General features: G+C 44.5%; 1 protein-coding gene across 11 annotated transcripts in view; it reads left to right on the top strand.

Moving 5' to 3' along the window:
• The first annotated feature begins 5,444 nt into the window (after positions 1–5,444).
• The window catches only part of DAB1 (DAB adaptor protein 1), a 213,139-nt gene continuing 193,993 nt past the window's right edge, over positions 5,445–24,590 (top strand). For 5 of the 11 annotated variants that reach the window (XM_064719428.1, XM_064719427.1, XM_064719424.1 and 2 more), the window contains exon 1: positions 7,205–7,653. The gene's annotated coding sequence lies outside the window, so the exon portion shown is untranslated. Of the gene's footprint in view, positions 5,517–7,204; positions 7,654–24,143; positions 24,226–24,590 lie in introns of those variants that run through there. The other 6 variants (XM_064719420.1, XM_064719416.1, XM_064719417.1 and 3 more) reach the window with 3 other exon arrangements.

Genomic DNA, 24,590 nt, shown 5'->3' with positions numbered 1-24,590 from the left:
AAAACTGATACACCTCCTTCCACTTATTCTCAGACCCAAGTCCAGTTTTTCATGTCCAACTCTTGTACCTCCTCCCTGCCCAGCATTGCATGATGTTTGGGAATGGGGGATTGTGGCCAGGCCATAACAGACAGGTTCTCCATAGGAGTCATGTTAGTTGAAATTGTTTTGGTTAGTTATTTTTTGTCTAAATGCTTATGTAAGTGTTTTGCTGTTTTTTCAGAATATCCAAGTACAAATAGATTTGTTTCCTAAAAGAGAGGGCAGTGCCAATTTGTTACAAAAAACAAACAGTATGCTGATTTTTCCTGAAGATAAGAAGGTTCTCTGGCAAGTTATAGAATTAAAGCATCACTAAAAGAAAAATCCAAATTTCTTCCTCCTCTTCCTCTCTAAGTGGTGAGGATCTGTTCAGCTTCACCCCAATCCTCATTTGTGCTGCATTAGTGAGTGAGTGCTCTGCAGTTCAAGCCCTGCACACCCCTGTGTGCTCTGAGGTTGCTCCAGGAACCTGGTTTGAAAGCCAGCAGGATTGCCAACGTGAATCTGGGTGTGCTGAGCAGCTGCTGGCACCCAGAGCTGGGTGTTGGGGTGACTCTGGGGTTGGTGGAGGATGATTTTCACAGCAGCTCATCAGAACCCATCAGGAACAGTCTCTGCTGACCAGAATGATGGGAAAGCTGTGTTTAGTGCATGACAAATAGCAGGGTGTTGCATATTTTTCATTATTAGCTCTGAATCCATACAATTAGTGGTAGAAAAGAAAATAATATTTATTTATCTGTGAAGTCTAATGATAAAATAACAGCCAAGGAAAGTATTGATCTCTCCCTTGACCACTCTCTCCAGTGGAAGGTGGCAGGGGGGGCTGGAATTGAATTTTTGAGGTTCCTTCCAACCTAAACCATTCTGTGGTTCTATGATAAAATAGGAATTTTCATTTTTTCCACCAGTTTGCACGTACCAGAGTTGGCAGTACATCTTGTATGAACGTTAACTCCACCATCCTGCTCCCTTCCCTTCCTTCCACCAAAACTCACCTCTTTTTTCCCTTCCTGTGGGTGATGAGGAATGTGTGTGCTCAGTGGATAGAAAGGACAAGGTGCCTTCTAGTGACACCAGGAAGAAAACGATCCGGGGAGTTACAGACCACTAAGCCTTTCATTTGTACCTCGTAAACTGGTTCAAATGATAAGGAAAAAAAGAAAACATTTGGGAGGCGCTGATAAGATCAGGCTTATCCAGTAGAAAGGTAGTGTAGGATATGGCTGGAAGTGATAGGGAAAGCCTGGGCTTGATGACCCAGCAGGTCACTTACAGTCTTTCTCTCTTAATCTCTTGGAAGTCTTTGAACTTGTCAATACGAAAGGAAGAGAGAGGAACTGGCTTATCTCATTTATTTACCATGCTGAAAGGTCTTTGCAAGGCCCCTTGTAGAAAACAGTCAGAAACACAAGGTGGGTGGGTGAAAGGGAAAAGTAGAGTCAGGAATCAAATCCTGAAGATTAGGAATAACTGGGGGATTTTTGCCATCACAGAGGGTTAAATCAGGGGTTCCTTGTGTGTTCCTGAGTCTCATAGGTCTTTGTTTTGGGATGGAGAAGAGAGGGAAGGATAGCCAGGTCTGGGGTAGCAAAAAGCCTCTGAGGTCAGTCAGCTCCAGAGAAGGCAGTGAGGGAGGACAGAACAACCTAAACAGCAAATACACGACATAACCTCAAAAAATGTGCTGTGTTAATGAGCGGCTTTTGCCCACCCTGTGGTTTCAGTTTGAGTTTGATGTGGTCAAACCAGAAGCCAAAGCCTTTGTTTCTGCAGCCCATGTAGGAGGAGATCCTGGTGGGGATGCCAATGGGGAGGAGATGCTTTTTCCCTGATCCCCTCCCCAGCAGGGTGTGCAGTGCAGGACCAGCTGTGCTTTTTCTGGGCCACAGAAGGGTTAGACAAACACGAATACAGTGTTATCTAAAAGGCCAGCAATGGTGCTCAGCATCAGAGCAGTCTCATTATTGAAGGAGCCCTAATTAAGAGGCTTCATGTGGCATTACTGGGATTTAATTTCTTTTCTTCTGTTTAAACTCTGCATTTGTTTCTTTTCAACAGCCGTGTCTGTCTCTCTGTCCTAAACAGAGATTTGGAGTAAGGGTTAAACAAACATAATTTATTTGCATTCCCTGCTGCTGTGTCACAGCTGACTGTGTTCCCTGCACCACTGATTTAAAAGACAGCCCCACCTCTTAACTGATGGAGCCTCCTGCCTCCCTTGCATTCCTTCCCATCCCTCTGCCTTTCCCCACCATTTTTAAGGGAGAAGAACCACTGGATGTCCCTTTGAATTCCAGGGGCTGAAGTCCTGGATGCTGCTAATGAGTAGCGAGAGCCTTTTAAGGAACTGAAACATTGCATTGTTATGATTTGGGAAACAAAAGCTGAATTAGAACTGTAACACTTAACTATGGCATCCCACTTTATTTTCCTCTAATGCAGGCTAAGCTGCCTTACAGCAATCTTTTAAATGTAATGATTGAGACTATTATAGGAAATACTATACAAAGCAACATTTTTTTTGCAGCCTAAATAATAAGTAGGGCAAGGTTTTAAATGAGGCTAGAGTAATGAATGCTGTACAATAATTTTGATGATAAATTTCCCCGGAGGATAAAGTGGAAGAACAGAAGCAGGCTGTATTTAATCATGCAAAGTTAAAGGAATGCAGACCAACAAATATTTATAGAAATGTACGGATTTTCTAACCTTTTCTGAGATATTCTTGCCCCTTTTCACCTGAGAGACTTCTCAGAAGTTCAGGTCTTTCAGCACTTAATAATTAGGAGGAGGAATTGATCACATAGGGTCAAGTGTTTCTTTGATGTAAGAGCACAGAAATTCCTGCTTCCTCGCAGGCTGGAGGACTCGAACAATGAGACATTTGTTTTTCACAGCTCTTCCATTCATCAGCGTGTCTGAAAAGCTTGCTTTGAGCAGACACACAGCATGGGATGACACATTCTGCAGCTGCTCTTCACCCTCTGCTGACCCAAGGAGCTGTGTCCCACCAGAGCAGGGCACTGGGCAGAGATCCCCTTCTCCCCTTCCCAAGGCAGCAGAGGTGAATTGTGCAAGCACAGTGAGGAGAGCTCTGAACTGCATTGCAGAGGTGACCCCTGGGCCTCCATGTGCCCAGCAAACTCAAAATCTCTGCCCCATCACAGATCCACAAATGCCATGCATCCTCCTCAAAGGGGCTGCTCCCCAGCTCTGCCTGCTTCTGTTGGTCTTGAGGACGAAAGATTGACTGCAGGAGCTAAGGGACACTAAAAATGTCACTGAGGACACCTGGCTTGGCACCTTCCTGGTTGTTCTGCGCCTTCCTGGATGCACTTGTGGAAGGGTTAGAAAAGAATTCCATAAAGTTAATCACTCCATAAGGTTGGATTGCTTTGTGTTTTTTGTTGTTTTTTTTTTTTTTTTTTAATAACTATTAAAATAGAGTGTTTCAGTGGAACTTCAGCTCAACCTCCAACAGCATCCACTCAGGAGAGGCGAAAACTTGCGGGTTTCTGTTCTGCTGATCAATACTTACAGAGTATATTGATTTCCAATTTAGGTGTTAACTTTTTAGCTCTTAGAAGTGCTCTTGATATCAATTTTCACCTTGCCTGGTGTTCATTACATGCTGAACGTTGTGGCAGTGAGTGAGCTCGGATCCCATCTGGAGGGACGATTAATTCCAGCCACTCCAGGACTGCAGCCTGCAAAGATTTACTCGCCCTGCACGAGCATCGCTATAGCACAAAAATCTGTGTTTAAGGCAGTGACCTGAGAAATGCTTTCACTCCAGCCTGGCACTTTCTCCTCCACTTTCTCAGCCTGTGTAGTCATCTCTGAAATCATAGAATAAGCTAATAAATAGTGCTGTTTATTATGTCCGTGTTGTTTCGGCGCAATAATTCACAGGCAAAGAGCCCGGGGTGGCGGGCTCAGGTTGCTGCGTTGGCTGGGTTTTGTTTAAGCGATAAGACACACATGATAAGCAGCGTGTCCCTGGGTGATTGTGCCTCCAGTAGTGTTAGGAGGCACAAGGTCAAAAGGCTCAGTGACTTTAACTACCTGAGAAGTGCCGCGTAATCCCCGGCAAATGGGCTGTCTGCAATGTCTTATTGCTGTATCACAGAGGGAATTATTTCTTTTTAAAGGCAGCCACATGAATTCCCTCTGTAATTGGCGCGGGGCTGACATCACTGGCTGCCAATCAGAAATCCGCTTTGTCTTGGGTTTTAACACCTTAATTTCAAGTTGGGGTCATCTGAGCAAATGGATTTTGTTAAAATGATGTTTTATCCTCTTTGTGCTCCGAGTCCCATCTGCCTGTTTCGCGCTCTGCGTGTGCCTGCGTTGAGAATTGCTCTGCAGTGGCTTTTGTGTCATCACCAGGCACAAAACAGTGGCTGCAAAGTCCTTGCAGGGTTGGTGACATGGAGCCATGGCCTGGCTTGTGGTGCCCGGGACATTATTTGGGCTCAGAAGCTCCAGGGAGCGAGGGGAGGGCAGAGAGCCAGGTGAGCACATAGGGAGGCAGGCTGGGAACTCAAAATAATTGTGTAGCCATCAAATTATTTCAGCCCATGCTGTCTTTTCCTTATTATTGTCAAAGGTAACCTCAAAATAATAAAATAATCTCAATTTACAGTTACTGTTGGTAAAATAAGCACACCTAGGTCAGAGCTTTACCAGCCTGAGCAGATGAAGAGCAGGCTGTTTGTCCCAGTGATATTGAGGGGACCACAGTCAGCTGCTGCCCTTTTTGGAAGGGGGGATGAGGGAGCCCAGATGGGAAGATTTCCCCCTTGCTTCTCCCCACTTTAAGCCCCAGCAGAAGCAAAGATAAAGGCACAGCCCACAGGAATTTCCCTGCATCCCCTTGAGCTGGTTTCACTGTCTTCCAGCTGCTCCTTCAGCAGGGGAGAGGAAATCCTGTGGTCCACCCCAGAGAATGGTTTTCCTTTGGGAAAATGGGAATAGATGCCAGAGGTCATGACTTCTCTGTCTCAGTCTGTCAATGGGTGGGACAGGGGGGAAATCTGTGAAATCCACAGCCAAGGAAACGCTGTGGAAGTTGCTGTTCAGCTGCACTGGAATTTAGGGACAAAGCCAGAGGAATCCTCACCCTGTTAGAGGGCAAAAATTTGACAAATAGTTTTAAAGGCTTAAAATAAATCTATCTTCATAACCTGACTGCTGTGCTTTTTTCCTTAGGTGCGTTATAGAGGTAATGATACTTCTACAGTGAACTCAATTAACCTTCTGCAGCCTCCCGTGCGACAGGGAATCCTAAATCTTCTGTTTTATGAGTGCATGTGCAAAATTTGAAGTTACTCTGAACTTAGCATTAATAAATGCCCTTTTCTAATGGGTGCCCATTTGTTTGCTTTTTTATTTTCCAGTGAGAAGGACATGGTGGCTGTGAATGGAATGTAGTGTTCATGGTTGGGAAGAGATTTCCACACAGGAGAGAGGTATTGTCATTATTATTGTTATTATGATTATTATTTTTAAGAATCTGCTTCTTGTGTGTGGATACCTTTGGAGTTTACATTGTTCACTGATGTTATAAGATGATCTTCAGGACTTTATATTTGGTTCTCTGCATTGTTTTGTATAAATGGACATCATTGCCAATTGGAATGATTTGATTCTCCTCTGTCTGATACCCAGTGTATTTTGAGTGTCCTTTAGAAATGCTGAGGAAAAAAAGGATGGAAGGGAAAAACTGTGTTTTTATGGTGAAAAACCTGTGTGTTTAGGTTTCCACAGCTTGGTTTCCCTAAAAAACTCCCTTCTGCTCTGTGATACATCCTGGTAGGTGCATCCTGCATCAGGACACTCAGTAGTGTTTGCTCCTGAGATCTTTGCATGAACATATTCTGTGCAGAGCAAAATGCTTCATCTGGGAGGGAGGATGTCAGCAATAAATGAGAAAACAAGAGAAATGGATGATGGCCCATAATGCAAACCCTATAATATAATCATTGTTGTTTGATAAAAGAGACACTTGGAGCAACTCTCCGTGCCCTGCTAGGTATGTCTGGATTTATTATTCAAAAAGACACAATCAAATCTCTTCATTCCCTTGACAAATGGGAGCTATTCAATTCCGTATCTGCCTCTTATTTATAGCATATAGAGGGGTGATTTATATGCTGGCTGCAGATCTTCCAAAACAGTTTTAATTAGCAGCATTGGCTATTAGAATGAGAGTCCTGTAACTTCCCTGTCATACACTTAAAACTGAACAGAAATCTTACTCTTTGCCAGGCAACACTTCTCTTATTTTTTTGGTGATGCCAGCAAGATAATGCATGTGTTCTTTAGGAGCTCAGAGGTTGAATTGCTGCTGAGGAGCAGGCAGGGGAGGGAAAGGAAGAAATTTTCATTTATTGGTGAGCCTTGGGGCATTGGCACCATCAGTGACTTGGGGTTTGAGGACACAGTAAGCCCCAAACAGACCAAGGCCAGCTCAGGCTGGCAGCGCTGGCATTCTGGGGTTCTGCTCTGCCTTTCTGTGCTTGGAGGAGGATGGATGTGAGCTCTCACCTCGCTGTGTCCCGTGGTTGGAGCGCTGATCCCTCCTCCCGGCACATCCTGTGGCACACGCACCGATGTTTTTGCTGGGAGCTCTGTCTGAAGATGTAAGCAAGAATTCCAGCATTGCCCCAGCTGTTCCCTGCTCCACAGAGCTGCTCTGGCTCGTGGGCTAATTGGTACCCCTGGGGTTCAGAGCAGAGGCAGGCACAGCGCGGGGGGCAGCCCGGCAAAGGCGCCGGTTTGAGTCTCTATTATTTTCACGCATCTGATAGGAATGTGATCCCTTTGAGACCTCAGCCTATCTGTCAAACCTGAGATCAGCCAACAGGTTCAAAAGTTATTTGGGGAAGCAATGAGTGACAGAACAATTGCACAGCTCTTGTTTTTTTCCTGAGAAACCAGGCTAGAAAAGCGCAGGGAACATAAAGAGTATTTTTTGTGCTTTATGCGGTGTGTGTAGCATGCAGAATGCTCTGTTGTTATGCTTCCACTGATCTTTTTTTGACATAAGCAATGCAGTCATTCTGTCTTTGCATCAAATAAGTCTTTGTACTGCTTGTCACCAGCTCACAGTGTCTCTGTCTGTGTGTAAACTCGGTGTTTGCTACATCCCCCTGTCACAACTGTGCTGCTGCCTGCAGCTGGGTGCTTCTGCTCCAGCTCTGGGTGCTTCACAGTGATGCTCTGTTGGTGATATTTACTCTGGAGAGTAAGAAATCCCTAGGAAATCTGAAGTTTGAGGTTGAAAATAACATGTAAAGAGAGGACATGAGCACTGGACCTGTTCACAGAGGTTTGGTGTCTTTGCCTCCTCCCTTGGAGGAGGACAAGGAAAGAAGGCACAACTGAGAGAGAAGGTTGGATGAAGTTCATCACTGCTCTGCCAACACTGTATGTCTGTGGTGCTTGGGAGACTGATGGGAAAATGAGGAATTAGGAAATGAGGACATAGAAAAAACATCCTGCTACAAGCAAGCCTGAAATTAATGTGGTCAGAAAGAAGGAATGGAAATGGTTCCTGCAGTTTGCAATGGGGAGATGATGGGCTCTGCAGCAAGGCATCCACAGGTAATTCACAAATATGGGAAAAGAACTCACAGTTCTTGGGCTGAATACAAGTCAGACTTTTTTTTTAATCTACAGAAATTGTGTGTAGGTATTTTATTTCATTTTCTGGGCATATTGATAAAGCACACTGGTTAAGGAAGCTTTCAAATTATTAACATCTCCAGCCTTGTCTTTGAGCCAAGTGAGCAGTATTTGGTGAGCTGTCTTTGGGCATTACACTAAGTGCTTTTCTACTGCAATTCTAATAGAGTGTAGGGCTGAATTTGATAGTGTTACCTATTAGCGATTAGAGAGTGAAGGGCTTTCAGTGTGTCTGTACTGCAGAGTTTGCTTTGATTGATAAATTGGGCATTATGCATTTCATAATTTTTTAATTCTGCCTTGAAGTAATGAGATTCTCTCTTCAAATTCCTCTTTTCACTAAATTTGGAAAATATTTTGGAGGTATGAATGGGGAAGGAAAAGAGGAGAGAACAGTTTTAGTCATAAACACTTAAACTGTGCATTGCACTCAGTGGCACAGGCTGAACTCTGCTGGAGAAAGGTACTCCTAAATTACCCAAATATTAACACTGGAATTATTGAGCATGGATAACAGTTATGAATTTTTTATGGATCAGTCAGGGTAGCAAACTCATGGCTGCCTTATAGAGAAAGGTATGATGGAAACATGCAGGAAGGTGGAGGATTCCATCTCTTCACATTTTCATAGGGTCTTTCATAGGGAAAGTGCAACTTCAAAACACTCAGGGAATATCCCAGTACCCAGTGACTCCAGCAGGAGCTCCTGCACTACTCAATGTTTGGATATATATTTATTTCTCTGAATCTGAGATTGCTCTGTCAAGATCTTTTCCTTTATTCCTCTCCAGCTTCTCCACTATCAGTTTTCCAGTTTGTACCTACCCAGCTCTTGCCTTTTCTTCTGCCACATCTATTTTCTCCTGACAAACCCAGTTCTGTTTTACTTAGTTTTTTTTTTTTTTAGAGAAAGGCTGTAATATATTTGAAGTGTCTGCCATTAACTTTTGAGATTCAGTGACCTTTGCTAATCAGGAAGGAGGTTTTTTTGAGGTCTACAGGAAGAATTAATCATATGTAAACTGTTTGCTTTAAAAAGTCTCTTACCAAATGTGGGATTTCCCAGGTAGCTTTCAAAAGGTCAGAGGCTGGAGGCAGCAGCTGGAGAGCACTGCAGGAGGACAAACCCTCTCAGAGCAGGTTCAGAATTAGGGAGAGACCTGTGGTGGCACATGGCACTGGGGAGAACCCATTGTGTTTGACAGGCTGGACTCAGGCCAGAAATTTGGAGTATCTAAGGAAGCAACACACAGAGTGGCACTGTGCTGTTGCACCATGCTGACATTTGCCTGCAATATTCTCCTATTTCAAAAGCAAGTTTTTGTGCTTTCAACAAAATGTCCCTTGGCCCTACAAGACTGGAAACAATTTTTGGGTGAAAGAAACCATGAGAATTTTTGATAAATTTCCAGTCAGCTGCTGGTACAGTCCCTTCTCCCAGGTATCCAAGGAGCTGGAGGCTCTAAAGGAGAAGTTTGCCTCGTGGACCCAGTTTCTGCCAGCTCTTGGCGTGGCAGTTCCTGGTGCATGGTGGCTCCAGAGCTGCCCATGCAGACTCCCAAAAAGCAGAGAGGCTTTTCCCCACTGTGGGGCTTTCTGTCCTGGATAAACACATTTGATAAAGATCAGCTTGAGGGATTTCACAGTGTAACAACTCCCTTTCTCCTCCAGCTCTGCAGCAGTGATGTGGGACCTTCTAGCTCTGGGTTAGAAAGGAGTTGATGGAGAAAAGTGCAGCTGTCAAAGAGAGGGACAGTCAGTATCATCAATGCCCTAAAGGCTGCAGGGTCTTTGCAAAGGAAGATTCTTCCTCTGAATTTTAGAGAGCTCTGCCAAATCCTTTAGTGTGGTTTTAATGTGTTTTAATGCTGTACTTAGTAGTGGTTTTAACCTGCTGTGTCTCAGTGAGGCTGATTTTGGAAGATGTCTCACAAATTAGGTACAGTGCAGAGTGTTTGGTTTCCTACATGCAGCTCTGTTGTTCACCCCCTTGAGCTCCTGCAGATGATGCAGTGGAGCCTGTTCTGAACTTGCTCTCAAGGTTTTACCAAGTCTTGGTGAATAATTACATTTGTTGTTAGAGGGAAGTCCATCTGGAGGGTTGCACTCACAGAAGCACACCTTGTGACAGAAAGGGGAGATTTCCAGGCTTCTTTGCCCATACAGGGGAAGCACACAGGTGAAGGGAGGTTGATGCCACCTCACCAGCCACCCATCTGCAGTGTGTGCTGTTCTCCAGGGATGGATTCAGGCCTGATCCCAGCCATTCTTCAGAGGAGCCTCACTGCAGGATGGCTCAGAGCCCAGGGGCTTCTCCAGCTCATCCTGCAGCAGTGGGGTGTGGGCATTGCTCTTTCTCCCAGTGATTAAAGGACAGAGCTTCCTCTTCAAAGAGTTCATTCCCCAAAACCATTAATGGAAAAGTTATGTGCTAGAAACATTTCCACCTAATCCAGAACACACAGGAAGTCTGGATATGAATGATTTAAAGACTATGGGAAAGCATAAAGATGTTAAGGTGAATTTACTACTTTGTTCAGCACATAGATTGTGTGAGGGGTCTGCAGTATGAATTAAAGAAAGGTTCCAGCCATGAGATATTACAGTTTAATTCAGACATTAGTACAGCCAGGGAGAAGACAGTAATGTATTGCACATCTAAATAGGATTTCCATACTGGATTGCACCTGTGATCTATATGGACAGTGCTGCCTCTGTCAGGAGGAATAATGTGATGGGGATAATAGGCAGCTGTGGAAGGATTTACCTGGAGCAAGCTCTGCTGCTAATAGCTGGCTCATATCCCAACCTAACCGCGAGAGTTCATGGTTACCATGTCCTGTTGGATGTCAGGGAGGATGTTCTGCTGACCTTCAGCAGCCTCCAGGCATTAATGAATCACTCACATCTGCCCCTTGTTCATGTCAACCAGCAGCACCTTCTGTGGGACAATGTGTTTAAAAACAAAGGGAATTTTTTTTAAGTCAATTTGAAATATGGTGTTGTCAGTCATCTGCTGCCACACTTTATTACTGAGGAGGTGGGACATTACAGAGCCCACGTTATCTTGATTAAATTACTCATTATTCAAATAGACCAATGCCCCATCACTTTTTATTCATCCCTTCTCCAAATTGAAGATAGTACCAGTTTTCCTTGCCTCTAGAAGTATTTGCAGATGGTACCTAGTCTTTTTAACTGGTTTGTTCCTTTTTCCTTTTTGAGGTCAGGTGTGCCAGTTTCAGTCAAGGCTGGACAAAAGTGCCATTTCTTGTTCTGCTTTCTCTAGATCTTTGCTTTTCACCACTTCTGTTTACAGACCTGTGACTTTCCTGAAGCTTTTATTTCTCTTAGTAAACCTGGAGGAAATAGAGGCGACCAAGACACAGCACTGTGTCTGTGCTATGTGTGTGCTACGAGAGTTGCTTCAGCCCTCTGGAGGCTTTGTTCCTCCTGATTTTTTAAAATTTTTTCCCCCCCCAGTTCAAGCATTTGCAGCAATGGCTCTGAAGTGATCCCAGAGCTCTGTCCCTTCCCATTTTCAGGCTGAGGAGGCTTTGCAGTGTGTGTTGCAGGGGCTCTGTTGCACATGAGCAGCTCCGCCAGGTGTTTGCTGCTCTCTCTGCAAACGGCGTTGCCGGAGCCGTGCCGTGAGAACAGATGGGCCAGGGAAGTACCTTGCTCTCAGTGGGTCTGGAGAATGAACTCATTATCCAGCCAGTGGCCTGTCACACCAGCCTCATTTACCAGTGGCTGCTGTAGAAAACAAACCCTGGAAAGCAGAGCCTGGCGGGGTGGGAGCGTGGCAGTGCCAACCGCGGCGGTGCCGCTCGGCGAGGAGCTCGTTGGGGATGAGGGATAGGGAGGGAACCTGGAAAGGCAGAGAGTTACAAATAGGCATCAAAAAGCCTTATAAAAATGATAGTAAGTGATGCTTTAGGAAGTTAAAAAATGTCAGTTTTTTAAAATGAGAGGAGGCACATTTCAAGGTTGACTTTGAGATGAACATTCCATTCCTTCCTGAAAGGTGCCTGTGCTCAGGTGGGGCCTCTTTCTCCAGGCTTCACTGACAGAACCAGAGGACACAGCCTCAAGGTGCACCAATGGAAATATAGTTTGGATATTAAGAAAAAGTTTTTTACAGAAAGGTGATAAAGTTCTGGAATGGCTGCCTGGGGAGGTGGTGGAGTCTCCATCCCTGGATGTGTTTAACAAAGCCTGGATGTGGCACTGGGTGCCAGGGTTTAGTTGGGGTGTTGGGGCTGGGTTGGACTTGATGATCTTGAAGATCTCTTCCAACCCAGTCATTCTGTGAATTCCTTAGGTGGTACCTCCACCAAGTATTCCCTAAAAAGGCCATAAAGTATTAACAGAAGACATTTAAAGAGCATGATGTTTAAACATTAAAAAAGGACCCAAACCTTCCAGGTTATGTTAGACCAGAGAGGTAAATAAACAGCTTTCCATCTTTCGCCTCTTGAATGCCACCTGGGAAACACCTCTGACTGTGCTCACAGGAGTGTGTTCACACTGCTGTGTGCAGGAGTCCTCTGAGGCTGCTGCTGTGGTTGCTGGTAAAGACACGAAAAATTTTGGCACTAGTTACTCAGAGGAATATAAAAAATATCAGAGCTGGCAGCAGTCTTGGAAAGGGAAGATGCAAAGTAGGAAACTTTCATTTATTTGTAGCAAAACCCATGAGGAGCATGGGGGAAATTGTTACCCCAGTAAGTCCTCCTGTGCGGGGAGAAGTGGGAGGGCACACCAGCTTTCAATTAGGCAGAATTTTCTGTTTTTAAAATGGCTAAAGACAACAGAAATATGTCCCCACAGGCTGCTCCTGGGGTGTTTTGTGTTAACTGGTGCTGGCACAGCTGGCACGGCGCTGGTGCGTAACCTTTGCAGTAGGTGAAGAGCTGGAGGCAGACAGATGTTCCCGTGTCCTTGGCTGGGATTGTGCAGTCCCTGCCCACACAGATGGTCCTTTGGAGCACCCTGGCAGCCTCTCCCTCCCCGTGCCCCTTCCCACCTGTTGGCACTTACAGATCCAGCAGAAGAGGGGCTGGGATCGGGGGAGAGCAGGACAAAAAGCTGCAGCAGCGCTTCTGGCTGTGAAACAAGGCAAGCTGTGTGCAGTGCATAGCAAGGGAGCCAACAATGAGGGCTCACCCCAGAGCAGGAGCTTTCTGTCCAGAATCCACTCTGGTAATTCACCAGATTGCAGCATGGATGGAATTACAAGGGATTTTTATTTTTTAATGAAAGGGAGCTTCTGTTCTGAGCAAAATTAGGTGATGCTCAATTGGATTTGGTTCTTCTCCTGTGTGCTCAGCTTTATACAGAGAAAAAAAAAAAAAGGGCAGGGAAGAACAAATTGACTCTGGAAATCACCTCCTACAAACTTGGCTTCAATCCTGCCAGCTCTTCCTATAGGAATGAGCCTCCCACCCACACAGAGCAGCTGAAGTGAAGAAGCCCCTTTCCAGAGGCAGAGCCTTGTCAGAGCAGTTTCAGAGGGGTTTTCAGCAGGGTGCACTCGTGCTGCATCCCAGGGACACATCTCCCTCCTGCTGGGACCAGACATTTGCCTGCTTCCCCATCTCCCACCCTTTTCCTCATAGCAGGAAGCTGCCTGATCACTTCCAGCATCAGCACAGGGCAGGGTGGCTTCAGTCCTTCATCCAGAGCTGGAAATAAACCCAGAACTAGCTCAGACCTCAGTGTGACTCGTGTCACTCCATTCTGCAGGTGAGAAGAGCGTCCAGAAGTGAAATATAAAGCTGTGAGAACATCATTCAGCACTTCAGGCTTCCCTGCTTCCCTTAATGGCCTGTAGGGAATCTGTCAGGCTGGGCAGTGAGCTGGCACAGGCTGGCCTGGCGTTCCTGACCTCACCAGCACCACACTGACTCCCAGCAGTGGGAAAACACAGTCATCATTATTTTTTTCCTAATAAATCATACCTTGCAGTTATAAAATGGAGCAGTGGCTGCAGCTGAATTTGAGCAGGTTTGGTTGGAGGGCAGGAGAGCTGTCCAGCAGGGATTTTGGCAGCTGCTGCAGCATGTGGCCCATCACAGCTGCTTAAGGAATAGCACTGTATCGTGCAAAATATTTTGCAGGCAGGCACTTTGCAAACCCTGGAAAGTGTTCTACAGATTCTTCTGCAGAGGAGGTTGCCAGTCAGTAGCATGGTTTATTTATTTTGTTTGGTTTTCTTGGGTTATTAAACATGTTTTATTTATAGAGTATGCTTTCTAGAGAACCGTCTGCGTGCATGTTCTTAAATAAAGCATCTGAGGGTGCTGGGCTGTTGTTTGTGTGTGTGTGGGACCATGCTGGAGCCAACAGGGAGATCCATGGGGTCTGGAGGAGCTCTGGAGGTGTGCATGGAAGTGCTCAATGAACCGGAGAGAAGCACTGGTGTGGAGAGTTTGTAAAGAGAGTTTGTATGTGGCTCCCTGTGAACCCCAACCATGGCTCATCCATCCCCTGCTCCACCTCAGCTCCTCACCTGCTGCACCCTTTCCCAGGTAATTTTAGTGCAGAATCCAGAATTACTAACTCCATCCATAACCCTTTAAGCATGGAAGTAACCTTGAGTTGTGAAAAATATGAATTTGTGTGTGTGTGAATGTTTGCACCTTCTGCTCCCTTTCCTGCAGCTCAGAGTGAAATTTTTGTCCCCTTGGCTCAGCTCACACAGGTACCTGTGGTGCTGCTGTCCTCCACAGCACTGCACAGGTTTTTCCCACTAGAAAACATCTATAAAAGGACAGGTGTATCAGTGCAGTGCAGGTAGAAATTTATTCTGGTAATAAACACCCTCCTGCCTTTATCTCCTCTTGTCATCCTCTTAATTAAATTGATATTCCTAAGGTGTATTCAATTTAGGAATTTGGGGTTTTTCCCTACTGAGAAGCCCAAGTAGAAGGAATTAGGTGCATAATGGAGTGGCCAGCTGGCAGAGCTGTACTGAAACACAATTTCTGCATTTATAGGTTGGTTTTTGTCCTAGCAATCTGCAGAGCAGCCAGTGGGCAAGGAAACCCTGCTTATAAGAGCAATTTCCCATGATTATTAATGCCCTGGAAGCTGAAATCAAACATTGCTAATCCATCACTCACAGTGCTTTGACACTGAGCCATCACAAGGAAGGAAGTGTCATTTATGTTGTGCTTTGACTGTAATGGGTTTTGAGAAAACTGAGATTATCATCTAGAACAAAAGTCTCCAGTTGGTGTCACAGAATGAATTTAAAACTCTTCCACTCTCTTTGGCCACGTGGGAACTGCTTGTCTCCACACAGCCAGCTGATTTCTCTGGAGCAGGGAATTGTGTAGCTGGGGCTATTGCAGTCTATTAAAATGAGCTGTAGATTTTCTGTGGCAGCTTAATTCACAGTTTTCACATCTTGGCATTTCAAATAATTTTAATCAAATAATTAAATTCAAATTATTTTAATAAATTTAATTAATTAATTTTTAGGTTTACAATTTGTTCCAGAAGTAATGCAGTTTGCTGAGATTACACACATTTTCTGCAGTTTTGATTTTACTGCTGTATTCATTTAGCTCAGCAAATTTATAAAACTAATTAAAACAGAAGTACTTTTTTGATTCAAATTGTGAATGAAAAACAAGAATCTAATGTAAAATGACATTTGCAGGGAGATTAAGACCTATTGCAACTCTATGGGTGTTTTACAACTCAGTTTTTTAAATGAAAAGCAATTCTTTTTATAGCATATTCTTGGCATGGTTGTATTGTTTCCATGTTTTGGGATGCCAGGGGAGTGGGAGATTAGGATCTGATTCAGCAGTGTGCTGAAACACGTCTGACATTAGCCATGGAGTTGGTCCTCACTGAATTCCTTGGATTTCATGTTTGCTGAACCCAGCTGGAGCCAGACCCCATTTCAGTCAGCAGGGCTGTGCTGCTCCCCAGCTCTTGTTAAGCCTTGTGCCATCCAGGGAGTGAAAATAATCTGCAGTTCCCAGGCCATCAGCATCAGAGGCAGTTTTTCTTGTGCTGGGAGTCCCCACTTCTGATGGGGAACCCATGGTGCTGCTGGAATTCCTTTAGTGGCACACCACAGTGGGTTCAAGCATCAATTACCACCTTCCAGGTGACAAATCCGGAGGGGGCAAAAAGAGATGATCACTTAATAAATTTCTTATGAAGGCAAATGACTCATACATAAATCAAGCCGCTTCATTAAAGGGGGAAGTGGGCTGAACAGGGAGGTGGCAAAGGTTAACTCCACACTTGTGACACCAAACCCAGTGTCACTTCTGGCTCTCACTGTGAGTTGTTCTTGCAGCAGTGCCTGTCACCATCCCCAGCCCCTCTGGCAGCACTGGCATTTCTCATGCCACCTTTCACAGCATCAAAAGCAGTCTGAATGTTAGGAGAAACCCACACTCCTGCTTTGGACAGAGGTGAATGGATTTGCTCTTTTTTCCTGTGCACATCTCGCGGGTTCCCAGTGCCCCCATGGGTCCTGGTCCTGTGTTCCCCAGCTCCTGGCAGCACACCTGCCTCAGCTGATGTCTGTGCAGTGCTCTGAGCCTGTGCCTCTCTCTGGACTCCTGTCCTACTCCATCCCTGTGTTTTTTCCTGCTGCTCCAACACTGATCCTTGCCTGCCATCCTCAGTGGCAGCCGCGGCTGCTGCTGAGCTGCCCATGTGAAAGGTGTTTTCAGGACCCACCTCCCACTTCTGGGCACCCCTGGGCCTCCCTGCATAATGCAGGGTGTTTGTCTGACTCTGTTTTGGCTGTCTCAAAGACAGCAGTTTGGATTTTTGGCTGATTTCACAAACCTCTGCATTGTGAATACACAGAGAGAGGTTGTGGGGTGCCCTCAGGGTTGGATGAGGCATCCCAGCTGTTGTCACCTTGTTTGTAAATGTGGTGTTGTGCTCTGCGCTTTGGGAGTTTGTGACCACTGTTCGGTCTCTCAGCTGCTGTGAGAACAGAAAAAAGCACAGGGAGGTTTTGACCACACAGACACAAAACTGAATAATTTTTTGGAGCTTTTACAATTGATGAAGATGTGGCAGCAAAGAATTGACACATCCTCCTGACCCCATATGGCTGTTCCCCCTGCAGATCTCTGCTCACGTGTGCAGCTTCCCTCTCTCCTCATTTACTCACACCTTGAGCAGAAACAGGGCAGGCAGGGAAAGGCAGCACCAGCACCAACCCACCATATGCTGCTCCTAATGATTGAGAATGGTGTGTGCACAGTGCTCTGCTAACATATTCCAGGGGCCAGGGGCCTGTGGCACTACAGCTGCTGTGCTTTTATTTCCCCCAGTCCTCTCCCCTTCACCACCAAATTCTGCAGCCAGCAAGTTGAGGATGCTGTTGCTGTGAGACACCTTTGGAAGGCACCTCCATGCAATTGCTGCCACTTACTCCCCTCTGAGTTACACAGCCCAGTGCCAGGGAACATGGTTATTATCAGGGAATTGCATTTCCCCCCCCCCCCCCCAAACCTCCAGCATTCAGTATTTTTGTTCTCATCCCTGTGGCAGAATCCACCCAGATTTGTGCTTGGTCCCAGTGCTGCTTTGGAGCAGCAATGGGGAGGGACAATAGAATTGTGCCATTGCACTATTAGTTCATATTTTTATAAAACATCAAGAATTCAGAATATAGCTCATTTAATGTCTCACTCAAGCAGGCAGGAACATTGAAATGTACATTATTTGAAGCCCAGGAGACAGGCACTAGCATTTATAGTGACAGTAGAAATCTTCTTGCATTCCAAACTCCGCAGGAGAAACATTGATAGCTTTATTCAAAACAATGACACTCAGAATTGCTGAATCATGTTCCCAGAGCATCTGTCCTGGAGGAAAATCAGTGCTGCCATCCCTGTCAAATAATGTCTGGGGTTTATGTGTCTTCTGGTCTGGGAAATGCATCAGGATGGTCCCAGCCCTGCTGTGGTCTCTCTTCTCCTCCATTTTTAGTGGAAGATTCACTCCCTTTCTGGTGGAAGTTTCCTTGCACATGGTAGGGGGGTCAAAACTAAAAAACTAAACACCTTAAAAGGTCTTTAAGGTGCTTAAAAGGTCTTTAAGACCTTAGAAGGTCTTTAAGGTCCCCTCCAACCCAACCCATTCTGGATTCTGTGATTTTTGGGGAGAGAATCTGACACTGACTAAGTCAGTGAATTTTTAGCATTAGGTTGGTAGGGATGCTTAATAAAAAGCAATAAGGAGGGTTGGCCATTAAATACTTTATTAATCTGACAGTGTTTATTTGTCATATTTTTTGATACAGTGGAGAATTATCTGGCAGTAGTAAAGCCCTGGGTTTAGGTGACCTTGTGGTGAATCTTGGCCATTTTATTTTCCTGAGTGCTACAGGGAGGCTTGTTTCATTTTTATGGAAGAGCTCTGAGGTCCCTGTATGAGCTCCACAAGAAGTAGCAAGACTCTGCTATTACATTAAATATAAGAGCTGCTATGTGTTAAAATAAAGTGGAAGCCTGCATTAAACTGGCACAAGGCAGAAATTAACTTCATATTCTGAAAGAGGCACTGATGCCATGCAGAAAATAGTCTATTTGGAGATCATTCTGCTGATATTTTTCTCAGCTATATCCCTTTTTTTTTTCTGGAGGGGTGGGGAGGAAAACAAGCTCTCAGTGGCCGAGTTCATTTTCTCCCACTGCTGCTTTTTTCATTGAAGTCATCATAATCCTCCATTTGTGACATCAGAGTTACTGGCTAGCCAGATAATTATGATTTCACAAACTGAAGATTATGACCTTCAAATGAGGAAGGCACAGCGGGGAGGACAGATTCCTAAGCAACAGCCATCAGATATTTGTGAAATATTTGCAAAAATGTCCTTGCAGTTTAAAAAAAAATGAGGGAGAGAGGGCAGGAGGGAAACATCCAAAAAATATTATCAGCAGAATGAGTTGCCAGCCAGCATTTTTTTCCCCAAGTTTTCCATTTGGTGCCCATGATTCTCTAACCTGTCTCATTTAGCCTTAATGAACACGAGACATTTTTTTAGCATGCCATATGTGCTGTGGTCCTTAGGAAAAAAAAATATATATCCAAATAACTTATTTTTTATGTTCTGACTCTACCCAATCATAATTTACATTTTGCACAGTTTGATGCCCATCTGCAACGTCTTTACTATCAGAAAAGGTAATAAGAAAGGGAGGGAAAAAACCACAGGAACATGTTAAACGACTGACACAAGAAAACCTGGTTAGGAGAAAATCATTTTTGTCCCTGTGTAAATAAGCAGCTTGGAAAATGGGTTGGATTTGTGGCTCCAGAGGTGGGGTCAGCTCCTGTATCAGCAGTGGCTTGAGAGGAGCCCCAGCAGTTTTTGGGGAGTCTCTTGCTCTGTCAGGGGGTGGTGATTGTTTCCCCCAGGGATGGGGAGGATGAGGAGCAGCCATGCATCCTGAAAATGAGCTGAGCTGTGCCTCAGCTGGATCCTTTCTTGTAATTTTGGGACAAGCTATTTAATGACCCCAAAGTCCCCCCATGCAAAGCTCCTTGCAAATATTCCATCCTGAAAAGGTGAAAAGCCTGTAAAGGACATTGACTCCTTTTCCATTCTCCTCCCTGTCCTTTAAAACACCAGAATGATGTGTTTTACCCTTGGAGCCTGGCAGGAGGAGGAGGAAAGGAAGGAGTCACCACAGGGAGGTCCCAAATAGCTCCAGCAGCCCATTCTCAGTGTGTGGCTTTGGGGCTGATGGGGTCTCAGGCATTCCAGACAGGTGCAGATGGATTTGAGCCTTTCTGATCCTCCTGTTCAGCTGAGCAGAACATTGTTTTATTAATTAAAAACAATGTGAATTGTTTTAAATTAATAACCAATCCCAGTCCAGCTGTGTCGGACTCTTGTCAGTTATGGGTTTTTATTATTCAGTCTTGTCTAACCTTCTGGTGTCTCCTTTCTCTTTCTTTAGCATAGTTTTAGTGTATAATTTCTTTTAATATAATATCATAAAATAATAAATCAGCCTTCTGAGAACTTGGGGTCAATTCTTATCTCTCACCTCATCCTGGGGCCCTCACAACACCACAACAGGCCTCGCGCTCACCAACTGCAACAAATGATCACAATTAATTAGAGTTAGGAAACAATCAGCATTCTCCAAACAAACCTCCAACCACAGCAGTGCAAATTAGTCACATCAGGCCACTGGAGACATGGGATATGCCCAGGCCAGAGCTTGGCCTCTGCAGCCCCACCTTGGCTACCGCACAGGGCAGGGCTCTGGAAGTGTCCCAGTTCCCATATTTTTCTAGGATCTACTTTTTCCTTCCGTAGCTGAGTCAGAAATTGTCTCCTATCCCTTGTTTGGAATGTTACCAGTTCAAGAATGTTACCAGTTCAATCATTTCGATACCAGGAGCTGATGGGAGCTATTCCAGCCCAAGGAGGCCTTCAGTTACTTCCTCTGGGATTGTAGAACAAATTGAAAGGGTTGAAGTAGTCAGAGCAGCCTTTGTGCCAAGCTGCCAAGGGTTTATGACTTACAGATTCCTTAAATTCAGCAAGTGACCAAAAAAGAGCAGCATTTCTTATTTATGTGACACACAGAAGAGAAATTCCTGGTGTTTACAGTAACTCCCAGTGCTCCTCAAGTGAGGCAGGGAACTGTGCTGGAGCACCTCCTGAGAGGAACCATGCAATGTAGAATCACAGAATGGGTTGGGAGGAACATCTAAAGGTGTTCCTTTGCCCCTTGCCATGAGCAGGGACATCTCAACTGGATCAGGTCACTCAGAGCCTCATCCAGACCAGGAATGTTGCTGGGGATGGGGTTTCCACCTCTCTAAGGAACCTGTGCCAGTGTCACCAATACTTTCTCATCTATAAATTGGCCTGAGTGAGGCTCTCTGACCAGGTTTCTTGACACTGGGGTAAAAATTCAGGATTTCTCCATAGGTAAATAGCTCCTTCATGCAGCCAAAGTCACATCAGACTCTGTAAAATAGGGATGGGATATTTTTATGTAGCTCTGAGCTTTAAGGATACTTACAGGGCAGGTGATGTACTGGGGATATTCCAGAGCAATCACAGCTAATTTAACCTGGAATTCTGGAGCCTGGAATACCACAGTGTTGTCATGGGGGCTGCTTTGCAAAGCAGGGAAAGAGAGCTGTATGCATGTGGCCAATTTACAGTCAGAAGTACAAATCCAATCCAAATCCTTCTGTCCCAGCTGAATCCGCAGCAAAGTGCTTCTGATCAAGATACAGCCTAAATAACTGTTTGTATAAAATATTTAGGGACTAATTCCTCATTACAGATGCTTTGGGAAACACTGTAAACTGCTTGCAGACAATTGAAAAATTAAAATAAAAAAGGAAGGGAATTATTGAATATGTTATTCAGTGCACATGATTTGACCAGCTTTAGGAACTGCAGTGTTAAATCATGAGGCAGAGCATCTGGAGTGAGTAGAGAATTAGGAGAGAATAAAGGAGCAGCAGTACCATGCCAGGTACCACAGGAACAAGTGTTTATATCAAAACAGAATTAATGCAAAGTTGTGGCTTGAAAACATAGAGAACATTCCCTGAGCCTCCCTGCTATGGCTGGCCCTACTCAGAGCAATAGAGGTTAATTTTTTTTCCTAGTTAATAAACAAAAAAATCCCATTTACTCCTTCAATTTCACTTCTGCTAAACATGAACCTGTGGCAGCGAACTGAAAAAACGAGAGAATAAATAATACAGACAAATACATGGAGGAGTTCAATTATCATTTTCCCCCATTGAAACTGCCTTTTAACAACTACATCTTCTGACTGACAGCTTATTAATACTAATTATATGAGATATATGCAACATAACTAGTGCACTGGTACCTTCAATTATCTTGCCTTGTCTTCATTCCTTCCCCTGTGCTCCCATCCTCCCTTTTCATGCCCCATAACCACTACCTGGAGCTGCAGCTCAGAGCCAAAGGAGAAAAAGCCTCTCATTTCTGACAGGGGCAGGAAAGAAACATACAAAATATTGTGTGTGTTTGTGATGCTTTGTAGGTGCTCACCAAGGGGAAATTCCAGCCTTGATGGGGGTGGAAAATGCTTGGAATGTTTTGGGGAGTTCTCTGTGAGTTTCCTATGAAGTGTTAGCAGTTGGACTCAGTGATTTTGGAGCTCAGACTCAATGGTCCTGGAGGATTTTCCCAGCTTTAGTGATTATATTCCATGACTCCAAGTTCCATTGGAGGTCCTGTAAAGTTCCCATCCATGCTGTTTCAAGCGAACCCACCCTGGTTTATACATAATTTTCACAGCTTTTCCACAGCTCAGAGTAACCCCAGGGGAATCTGTGCTGTTTGATCCAGGCTGGCACTGGCTCCCCACCACCAAAACCTCAGCACCTGATCTACAGCAGCTTTTTGAGAGAGCTGAGGCTGGAGCAGCACTGACCGACCCAGGTCCTTGCTCAGACCAAGTCCCCAGCACTGCCTCAGCTTTGTTTTAATCCCCACTTAATGAACTCTCAATTGCTTATGCAAATCAAAGCAGTGGAGACACTTAAAGGTTATTTATAATTCCTGGAAACGTTATGAAATCAATCATTCCAGCTTTTACAGTGCCATTTAGATATCTAACTTTTTCCATTACATTGCTATAACAGTTTATGTAAGAAGACAAATATATTTTGGTTTTATTTTTTTATATAAGCTTGCTGATTGCTAAAACAACTATGACAGCTGACATGGAAATCAGGGAGGTTTTGATTAGGCTTTTCTGATATGCAAATGTGTGTAAATGAGTTTTATATATATTTTAATTTTTTTTCAAAGTTCTATTTAAAGAGTAGGCAACAGTATCCCATAGAAATTAAAGAGTGAGTCTGAGAGGAATGTTCATGTGGGACTGACTTTGAGATGTCCTGAACAGTGCTGGGAGGCAACATAGGGATAAACAGGATCACCAAATACCTTGAGACTTATTTCAATAGTGGTTTTTTTTTGTGGGTTTCATTAGGAATATTTTTTACCTGGTGCCCATAAGGAAGCACTGTGGCGTCCTGGGGAGCTGAAGATGCTGCAGGTGATGAGCAGCCCCACCTGGGCAGGTGCACTCGGTGTTGCTCAGGCTCTTGGTGGCTGCAGGATTTCTCCCAGCTCACAGCAAATCTCTCATCTGTCCTCTGTAAAAACCCCATAATTTTTACAGGTTTAAACCAAGCATTTGGCTCATTGGACACAGAAAGCTGGCAGTGGTTTCCTGCAGCCCATCCTACTCTTGGTATTTTGGATCCATGAAGCTTCCAAGTGGTTTCCAGAGTGTGGACACCAGGCTGAAGAGAGGAATAGTTTAATTTTGGGGTCCTTGTCACCTCTCTTTTCAGGTTCAGCCTCAAAGAGCCAAGCTGAGGTTTCCAAGTACCAAACCTGCTCTTTTGGAGCATTCTGCCATCTTCTACAAATCCCACAGCTTTGGATCACAGGGCAAACAAAAAGCCAGGGTGAAGGAGTTGGATCCAAACCTCCCTTTAAAAAGGGAGATGTGGCTGGGGATTCTCATGGCTGGTCCATCCTCAGCCTTGGATCTCCCATTTGTGCTGTGCCCTGCTGGAATTTCTGTTCAGTGTGGTGAAGTTGTGTTAATTCACCTGTTTTCTTTCATCTTTTGAAGTAAATTAACAGCTATTTTAGCAGTATCACGGTATATCTGTAACATTTATTTTGAAAAGGAAAAAGGGCTCAGAAGATTACCAAGGTGTCCAGCTGTGATAATATTACCTGCCTTGTAAAGTGCCCTAGGTGACTCTGAAGATGTAAAGCAAATTGAGGATTACATTAACTTCCTCCTGACTTGCTCAAATTATTAATTCAGTATCACCAACTATCAAATAGAGTAGGGTTATTATTTTTTTAAGTATAAATGAATAACTGTGGTACATGGCAAAGTACTGCCTGCAAATAATTAAAACCTGTTTTGATTCTATCTGTAGTAGAGGTTGGTATGTCTTTTTTGGGTTTTTTTTAGTGCTTTCTTTATAATACAAGATTATAGCAGCCTGCATTCACATTCAGCTTAAATAGGCAGAGGAATGAGTGCTGCATAGCAATGTGATTTTGTAATAGAATAGTTTTACCTTGGAGATTCTCAAGTTTTTTTCAGTCTCTTTGCCTCACTGCAGGGCAGATTTGTCACACGTTGCTCAGGGAGCAAAAACCCTGTTCACTTCCAGTGGTCAGTGACAGAAACATCCCTCTTTCCAAAACATTTTAGTCTAATGCATAATGTGCAGTTTTGGAAAGCTAATTCTCCCATTTTCCAAAGAGACAGTTCGAATGGTTTGTCAGTTCTATATATAGAGTAAATACACATATATACTAATATACATATTTACCACTTACCATTTAAATACCATTTAAATGCCAGGGTTGGAAGGTGCTCTGCTTGGCTTCTCTGCATGCAGGCATTCCTTGGAGGGGACTTGCTGATTCAATCTGCACAATTTTGGGTGAGTGCTTGAGCAGCATCAGTAATTCTTTTAATTCTTTCCCTTCAGTCCTTCCTTCTGCCCCTTCCCAGAATCCTGAGTTCCCAGGGGCTGTGGGAGCATTGCTGGGCTTCTTCTTGGAGCACATGGCAATTGCAGTGATTTAGAACAGGATGCTGACTCACAGCCCACATTAGCAAAGCTGGAGTGGACGGCACAAAACTGTATTTAAATCTTCTTCAGCTCTCATGTTCAGGCTGAAACATTTTTCTCTGGTGGAGACGGGGCCTTATTGATTATTCATTATTTCTTAACCTTGATACACTGGAGCAGGGAGTAGAAAGGAAAGGTGGGGATGGGCAGGAGTGACTTTTATCCACCATGGT

The sequence above is a fragment of the Zonotrichia leucophrys genome, chromosome 8 (assembly GCF_028769735.1).
Source record: "Zonotrichia leucophrys gambelii isolate GWCS_2022_RI chromosome 8, RI_Zleu_2.0, whole genome shotgun sequence".
NCBI lineage: Eukaryota > Metazoa > Chordata > Aves > Passeriformes > Passerellidae > Zonotrichia > Zonotrichia leucophrys.
Note: the sequence above shows the minus strand (reverse complement) of the source record. Positions and strands in the feature narration are given on the sequence as shown.